This window comes from Tachyglossus aculeatus, chromosome 1, assembly GCF_015852505.1.
Source record: "Tachyglossus aculeatus isolate mTacAcu1 chromosome 1, mTacAcu1.pri, whole genome shotgun sequence".
Taxonomy (NCBI): Eukaryota; Metazoa; Chordata; class Mammalia; order Monotremata; family Tachyglossidae; genus Tachyglossus; species Tachyglossus aculeatus.
Window position 1 is genome coordinate 17,768,481 of NC_052066.1, and position 8,684 is coordinate 17,777,164.

The 8,684-nt window shown below is 44.0% G+C and overlaps 1 non-coding gene across 1 annotated transcript; it reads left to right on the top strand.

Moving 5' to 3' along the window:
• The first annotated feature begins 2,494 nt into the window (after window positions 1–2,494).
• LOC119936742 lies at window positions 2,495–2,632 on the top strand. The gene has a single exon (XR_005453835.1). It is a non-coding gene; the product is annotated as a small nucleolar RNA SNORA7 (small nucleolar RNA).
• The last annotated feature ends 6,052 nt before the right edge of the window (window positions 2,633–8,684 follow it).

Consider the following 8,684-nt stretch of genomic DNA (forward strand, 5'->3'; position numbering starts at 1 on the left):
TGAAGATAATTCATTATCCTAGAATGCAAGTGAAGATAATTTTCTCTTATCAGATAATGCTCTCCCTTCCAAACTGTGAGCCCGTTGTTGGGTAGAGACCGTCTCTATAGGTTGCCAACTTGTACTTCCCAAATGCTTAGTACAGTGCTCTGCACACAGTAAGCGCTCAATAAATATGAATGAATGAATAATGAAAGTGCTCTTCAAGAGTCAAACATCAAAGAGAATCCACTACAGATACTGATTGTAGTCAGAATGTGAACTGCAGTTTCATCACAAACTTCCTGTTCTTCTCAGAAAAAAAAAATTCATTAATCGGGGAGAAAATTAGAAATACAAAGTGAGGGGAAGTAAAGAAAAAGTGAAAAAATACCGGATTTAAGAAATGGAAGATTAACGATGGAAAAGCATAATCATCGATGACCATACTTATATTGATAAGAACAATCTATATTTATATAAGTGAGCATTTTCCAGCAGAATTTGGTAGGTAGGTTGACATTCTGACTTTAACTTGTGAACCGTGAGTTCTGAAACACTAGTTCTACAAAGCATTTTAAAATTTCTCTAAATGTTAATCACTTCTAAATGTTAGCTTTTAATTTTAGTGTCTGATTCCCCTGCTAGATTGTAGACTCAATCAGTCAGTGGTATTTATTGAACACATACTGTGTGTATTAAGTGCTTGGGAGAGTACAATAAAACAGAGTTGGTATACATAATCCCTGCCCACAACAAGCATACCGCCTTGGCCGAGATCATGTCTACTAATCATTTCATACTCTCCTAAGCACTTAGTATAGTGTTCTATGCTTAGTAGGTACTTAATAAATACCATGGCATGATCACAGAGCCCTCTCAGAATAGTTCCTTGGGTATTTCTATCAAAATCAACTTTTCTGGCTGGGTCTGGTCAGGATGGAAAATACATATTTCTCTTTTTTCTTAAAAGTTGTAGAAGACTGGCTGGTTTGCAAAGTTATCAATGACATTTCTAGATTAGAAACATGTGCATACTAATTTACGGTCTCACATTTTTTGCTATTACTTTTGATTAGTCAAATTATTTTTCCCCGGCTTTTAAACAGCTCCTAATATTATGCTCACAGGGCCTAAAACTGTCTTCTGGGACAAATTAATAGCTGGTTTATTGGCTCATTATTTTTGACATCTGTTTGGAAGTACAAAGCAATAACTATTAAGTAATAATAGCACTAGCTTCTGATTAGAAATTAACAACATTAGCAATAAACTTTGAATTCAATCATGATGATACTCAATCAAAAAAAGAGAAAACTAAGGTTCTTTCTACCTTCGAAGATGGGGAAGATGAATGTGAAGGGATTTTCTCTGCAGATTCAGGCTTTGGATTTGAAGAGTGGAAAGCAGCATGGCCTCTTGGATAAAATACGGCCCTGGGAGCCAGAGGACCTGGGTTCTAATCCCAGCTCTGCTACATGTCTGCTGTGTGACCTTGGGCATGTCACTTAACTTCTCTGTGCCTCAACTGAAAAACAGGGATTCAGTACCTATCGTTCCTCCAACCTAGACTGTGAGCCCCATATGGGACAGGAACTGTATCTACCCCAGTGCTTGACACAAATTAAGTACTTTAAAGACCATAAAAAATGAATAAACTCAAGTTCATTTGTAATCTATGGCAACCAAGGCAGAAACTGGTACAGTTTAAAGGTGAGTCTCACCTCTCTAACCCAGAGCACAAGCCTGAGAAGAGGAAGGGTAAAAATTTTAATCTGGACAGAGAGGGGAAAAAAGAAATTTAGAACAAATCTAGACTTACACAAGTTCCCAGCATGATAGACTTTCGGACATTCTCATAAAGGAGGTGAATAGAGTTGGTTCCTTTAATCGGGTCGATAATAATAATGATAATGGCATTTATTAAGCACTTACTATGTGCAAAGCACTGGGGAGGTTACAAAGTGATCAGGTTGTCCCAAGGGGGGCTCATAGTCTTAATCCCCATTTTACAGACGAGGTAACTGAGGCACAGAGAAGTGAAGAGACTTGCCCAAAGTCACACAGCTGACAATTGGTGGAGCCAGGATTTGAACCCCTGACCTCTGACTCCAAAGCCCGTGCTCTTTCCACTGAGCCACGCTGCTTCTCCCAAAGTGTGGTGACCCACTGTTCCCACTTTCTTCTCAGGACAAAGCCTGACCAAATGGTTTAGATTGCAGCAAAAGAGACCCAGGTTTGAAATAAGGAAAATTTCCTGAGAGTGAAGGTGTTTGTATCCTAGACTGGTTTACTGAAGAAATTTATTAAGATCCTTTGGAAATTTCTAGACTGTGAGCTCGTTATGGGAAGTGTTCAATAAACTGAATGAGTCATAAAGTTAAGTTTCTCATCCATCAGGTTAAGGGAAGCCCCACCCAAAACCAGGGAGACGGATCAGATGACATCTTAATGGAGGTAATGATAATGATATTTGTTAAGTGACACTGTAATAAGCTTGGGGTAGATACAAATTCCCCTCTCAGGGTTGCACCTGGAGAGTTTTCAGTACTCTATCCGTTTCAACTGTGGGAGGGAGAGTCAAGCAGAGGCCTACCCATTCCATTCCTAGCTTGGCCAGTGGCTAGTGAGTGGAAGGCAATCTGCTACAAGTCAAAACTCACCCATTCTGGGCAGCAGCGGCATGGGAGACAGTCGAGGGCGGAGACTCAAGTTCACCGCTCGGAAGGCGGAAATGGTAAACCACTTCTGTATTTTTACCAAGAAAACTCTCTGGATCCACTACCAGAATGATTACAGATAGGAGTGCGGGGCGTTCTAGGAAAGATGTGTCCGTGATGTCTTTATGGGTCAGAAATGACTTGACAGTATAAGACAAGACAAGATACAAATTAATCAGGTCAGACACCATCCCTTTCACAAATGGGAGCTCGCAATCTCCACATGTTTTGTTGTCTGTCTCCCCCTTCTAGACTGTGAGCCCCTTGTTGGATAGGGCCCTCCTCCCCTTCTCCATCCCCCCCCGCCTTACCTCCTTCCCTTCCCCACAGCACCTGTATATATGTATATATGTTTGTATGGATTTATTACTCCATTTATTTATTTATTTTACTTGTACATATGTATTCTATTTATTTTATTTTGTTAATATATTTTGTTTTGTTCTCTGTCTCCCCCTTCTAGACTGTGAGCCCACTTTTGGGTAGGGACCGTCTCTATATGTTGCCAACTTGTACTTCCCAAACACTTAGTACAGTGCTCTGCACATAGTAAGCGCTCAATAAATATGATTGATTGATTGATTGACCGTCTCTATATGATCCCAACTTGTACTTCCCAAGCGCTTAGTACGGTGCTCTGCACACAGTAAGCGCTCAATAAATATGATTGAATGAATGAATGAATGAAAGAGGCATTGAATCCCCATTTTACATGAGGTTACTGAGCTGCAGAGAAGTTAAGTTACTTGCCCAAGGTCACACAGCAGACTGGTGGAAGACCTAGGATTAGAATCCAAGTTCTCTGACTCTCAGATCTCTGAGCTCTTTCTACTAGGTCACGCTACCCCTCTTAGAAGCAGCATGGCGCAGTGGACAGAACACGAGCTTGGGAGACAGAAGGTCATGGGTTCTAATTCCAGTTCTGCCACATGTCTGGTGTCAGACCTTGGACAACTCCCTTCCCTTCTCTGTGCCTCAGTTCCCTCATCTGCAAAATGGGGATCGAGAGTATGAGCCCCCGGGGGATAGGTGTGGCTCAGTGGAAAGAGCTCGGGTTTGAAACTGTGAGCCCACTCTTTTAGACTGTGAGCCCACTGTTGGGTAGGGACTGTCTCTGTATGTTGCCAACTTGTACTTCCCAAGCGCTTAGTACAGTGCTCTGCACACAGTAAGCGCTCAATAAATATGATTGATTGATTGATTGATTGAGAGTCAGAGATCATGGGTTCAAATCCCGGCTCCGCCAGTTGTCAGCTGTGTGACCTTGGGCAAGCCACTTAACTTCTCTGGGCCTCAGTTACCTCATCTGTCAAATGGGGATAAAGACTGTGAGCCCCATGTAGGACAACTTGATCACCTTGTATCCCCCCCATGCTTAGAACAGTGCTTTGCACATAGTAAGCGCTTAACAAATGCCATCATTATTATTATAATTATAGGGACTGGGTCCAACCCAATTTGCTTGCATCCAGTATGGTGCTTGGTATGGTGCCTGAAACATAGTAAGCACTTAACAGATACCACAATTATTATTATTATTATAGCCACCAAGACATCTGTCAGCTACCCCACTCATGCTTCAGTCAGTAAGTCATCCAGTGAGCATTTACGGCATGTACAGCACTGTCCTAGGAGCAGGGACGAGTACAATGGAGTAACTAAACATGATCTCTAACCTGAAAAATCTTTCCCTCTCTAACCATTTCGAAATCAATCAATCAATCAATCAATCATATTTATTGAGCACTTACTGTGTGCAGAGCACTGTACTAAGTGCTTGGGAAGTACAAGTTGGCAACATATAGAGACAGTCCCTACCCAACAGTGGGCTCACAGTCTAAAAGGGGGAGACAGAGAACAAAACCAAACATACTAACAAAATGAAATAAATAGAATAGAGATGTACAAGTAAAATAAATAAATAAATAGAGTAATAAATATGTACAAACATATATACATATATACAGGTGCTGTGGGGAAGGGAAGGAGGTAAGATGAGGGGGATGGAGGGGGGACGAGGGGGAGAGAAAGGAAGGGGCTCAGTCTGGGTAGGCCTCCTGGAGGAGGTGAGCTCTCAGTAGGGCCTTGAAGGGAGGAAGAGAGCTATCTTGGCGGGTGGGCAGAGGGAGGGCATTCCAGGCCTAGGGGATGATGTGGGCCGGGGGTCGATGGCGGGACAGGCGAGAACGAGGCACGGTGAGGAGATTAGCGGCAGAGGAGCGGAGGGTGTGGGGTGGGCTGTAGAAGGAGAGAAGGGAGGTGAGGTAGGAGGGGGCGAGATGATGGACAGCCTTGAAGCCCAGGGTGAGGAGATTTTTGAGGAGGGGAGTAACATGTCCAGAGCGTTTCTGGACAAAGACAATCCAGGCAGCAGCATGAAGTATGGATTGAAGTGGGGAGAGACATGAGGATGGGAGATCAGAGAGAAGGCTGATACAGTAGTCCAGACAGAATAGGATGAGAGCTTGAATGAGCAGCGTAGCGGTTTGGATGGAGAGGAAAGGGTGGATCTTGGCAATGTTGCGGAGCTGAGACTGGCAGGTTTTGGTGACGGCTTGGATGTGAGGGGTGAATGAGAGAGTGGAGTCGAGGATGACACCAAGGTTGCGGGTTTGTGAGACGGGAAGGATGGTAGTGCCGTCAACAGAGATGGGAAAGTCAGGGAGAGGGCAGGGTTTGGGAGGGAAGACAAGGAGTTCAGTCTTGGACATGTTGAGTTTTAGATGGCGGGCAGACATCCAGATGGAGATGTCCTGAAGGCAGGAGGAGATGCGAGCCTGGAGGGAGGGGGAGAGAGCAGGGGCAGAGATGTAGATTTGGGTGTCATCAGCATAGAGACGATAGTTGAAGCCGTGGGAGCGAATGAGGTCACCAAGAGAGTGCGTGTAGATCGAGAACAGAAGGGGACCAAGCACTGAACCTTGGGGAACCCCCACAGTAAGAGGATGGGAGGGGGAGGAGGAGTCTGCAAAAGAGACTGAGAATGAACGATCGGAGAGATAAGAGGAGGACCAGGAGAGGATGGAGTCTGTGAAGCCAAGGTCGGATAGCGTGTTGAGGAGGAGGGGGTGGTCCACAGTGTCGAAGGCAGCTGAGTGGTCGAGGAGGATTAGGATAGAGTATGAGCCGTTGGATTTGGCAAGCAGTAGGTCGTTGGTGACCTTTGAGAGGGCAGTTTCCGTGGAATGTAGGGGACGGAAGCCAGACTGGAGGGGGTCGAGGAGAGAGTTGTTGTTGAGGAATTCGAGGCAGCGCGTGTAGACAACTCATTCAAGGAGTTTGGAAAGGAATGGCAGGAGGGCTATGGGGCGATAACTAGAAGTTGAGGTGGGGTCAAGAGTGGGTTTTTTTAGGATGGGAGAGACATGGGCATGTTTGAAGGCAGAGGGGAAGGAACCAGTGGAGAGTGAGCGGTTGAAGATGGAGGTTAAGGAGGGGAGAAAGGATGGAGCGAGATATTTCATGAGATGAGAGGGAATGGGGTCAGAAGCACAGGTTTCGAAAGTTGAGTGGTTCCTCTCTTTATAAAGTCATTAGCCCTGTAGGAATTCCATACCTAGAACCTTAAGGTAATTGAGTCTCCCTCCTCTTCTAGGTCAAAAAAAAGAAAAACATTGCTTTCTCTTCTCTTCTTTTCCAAGCGCTTAGACTGTACACTCCATGTGGGACAGGGACTGCGAACATCCTGATTGACTTATATCTGTCTTATTGTCTGTCTTCCCCTTCTTGACTGTGAGCCCGCTGTTGCGTAGGGACCGTCTCTATATGTTGCCAGCTTGTACTTCCCAAGCGCTTAGTACAGTGCTCTGCACACAGTAAGCGCTCAATAAATACGATTGAATGAATGAATGAATGAATGAATGAATAACCCACTGCTTAGACCCATGCATGACACATTTTGAGGAGCAGTGCGGTCTAGCTGTGGCTCAGTGGAAAGAGCCCGGGCTTCGGGGTCAGAGGTCATGGGTTCAAGTCTCAGCTCTGCCAATTGTCAGCTGTGTGACTTTGGGCAAGTCACTTAACTTCTCTGTGCCTCACTTCATCTGAAAAATGAGGATTAATACTGTGAGCCCCCTATGGGACAACCTGATCACCTTGTAGCCTTCCCAGCACTTAGAACAGTGCTTTGCACATAGTAAGTGCTTAATAAATGCCATTATTATTACATTATTATAGCCAGCAGAGAATCGGCCTGGGAGACAGAAGGACCTGGGTTTTAATCCTGACTCTGCCACCTGTCAGCTGTCTGACCATGGGCAAGTTACCTCACCTCTCTGTGCCTCAGTTACCTCATCTGTAAAATGAAGATTAATACTGGGAGCCCCATGTGGGACATGGGCTGTGTTCAACCTGATTACATTGTATCTACCTGACACATAGTAAGTACTTAAATGTAATTGAAAAAATAGTAAATACATAATAGTAATGATAATGATAATTTCAAAAAGCAGAGGCAAGCTTAGAACAATGTCTGGCATATAGTAAGCACTTAAAAATACTAATGAAAAAAAAAAGTACATAATAGTACTATTATTATTATTATTTTAAAAAGCAGAGACATCCTGACCTAATTTTTTTGGTGCTGTTAAGTTGGAAAACAGTATCAAAATGTTTGTGGACCTCTGAATTCAGTCTGAGCTGAAAGGTAAAGTTACAGAAAGAAAAATCAAAATCGTACTCTTCAGTGTTACTTTACACTAGGATCTTCTGCAAAACCTACTGCTTTGTTGGAACATCTTTGCCACGAAGCAACATGGAAATTTCTTTTCCTGCTCTGATCAGGCCAGATCACCATGGTTACCCTAGCCAAGTACTAGTCCATCAATCATGTAATAGTACTTACTGAAGCAGAAATTCAAAGCTCCAAAAGATAAAATTTACTCAGTTGTATTTATTGAGCACTTCCTGTGCACAGAGCACTGTACTAAGTGCTTGGGAAAGTATAATAATAATGACATTTATTAAGCGCTAACTATGGTCAAAGCACTGTTCTAAGTGCTGGGGAGGCTACAAGGTGATCAGGTTGTCCCACGGGGGCTCACGGTCTTAATCCCCATTTTACAGATGAGATAACTGAGGCTCAGAGAAGTTAAGTGACTTGCCCAAGGTCACACAGCAGACATGTGGTCGAGCGGAATTCGAACCCATGACCTCTGACTCCAAAGCCTGTGAAAATAATTTCTGAGAGGGGAACTGACAGGGTATAATGGTATCTACGTAAATGCCGGGTGGGGGTAGTATCAAAGTGCTTAGGGGGTGCAGATCTGTTTGCATAGGTGATGTAGAAGTGGTGATAGATGAGCGGGCAGGGAGAGGAATTAGGGAATGCCTCTTGGAAGAGATATGATTTCTGATTTGAGATATTATTTAATTCTTTATGTATTTCTTCTTTGTTAAGCTTTTAACCTCTCCAGGTACATCCTTCCACTTCTGCACTTCCACAGCACCTAAACCCTAAATTATGTTCATTTCATATACAGATCTTTTGTGGCTCAGTGGAAAGAGCCCAGGCTTTGGAGTCAGAGGTCATGGATTCAAATCCAGGCTCTGCCAATTGTCAGTTGTGTGACTTTGGGCAAATCACTTCACTTCTCTGGGCCTCAGTTCCCTCATCTGTAAAATAGGGATGGAGACTGTGAGCCCCCCGTGGGACAACCTGATCACCTTGTAACCTCACCAGCGCTTAGAACAGTGCTTTGCACATAGTAAGAGCTTAATAAAGGCCATTAATAATAATAATAACAATAGCATTTATTAAGCGCTTACTTTGTGCCAAGCACTGTTCTAAGCTCTGGGGAGGTTACCAGGTGTTCAGGTTGTCCCACGTGGGGCTCACAGCCTTAATCCCCATTTTACAGATGAGGAAACTGAGGCCCAGAGAAGTTAAGTGACTTGCCCAAAGTCACACAGCTAACAATTGTCGGAGTCAGGATTTGAACCCTTTACCTCTGACTCCAAAGGTCATGCTCTTTTCCACTGAGCTAT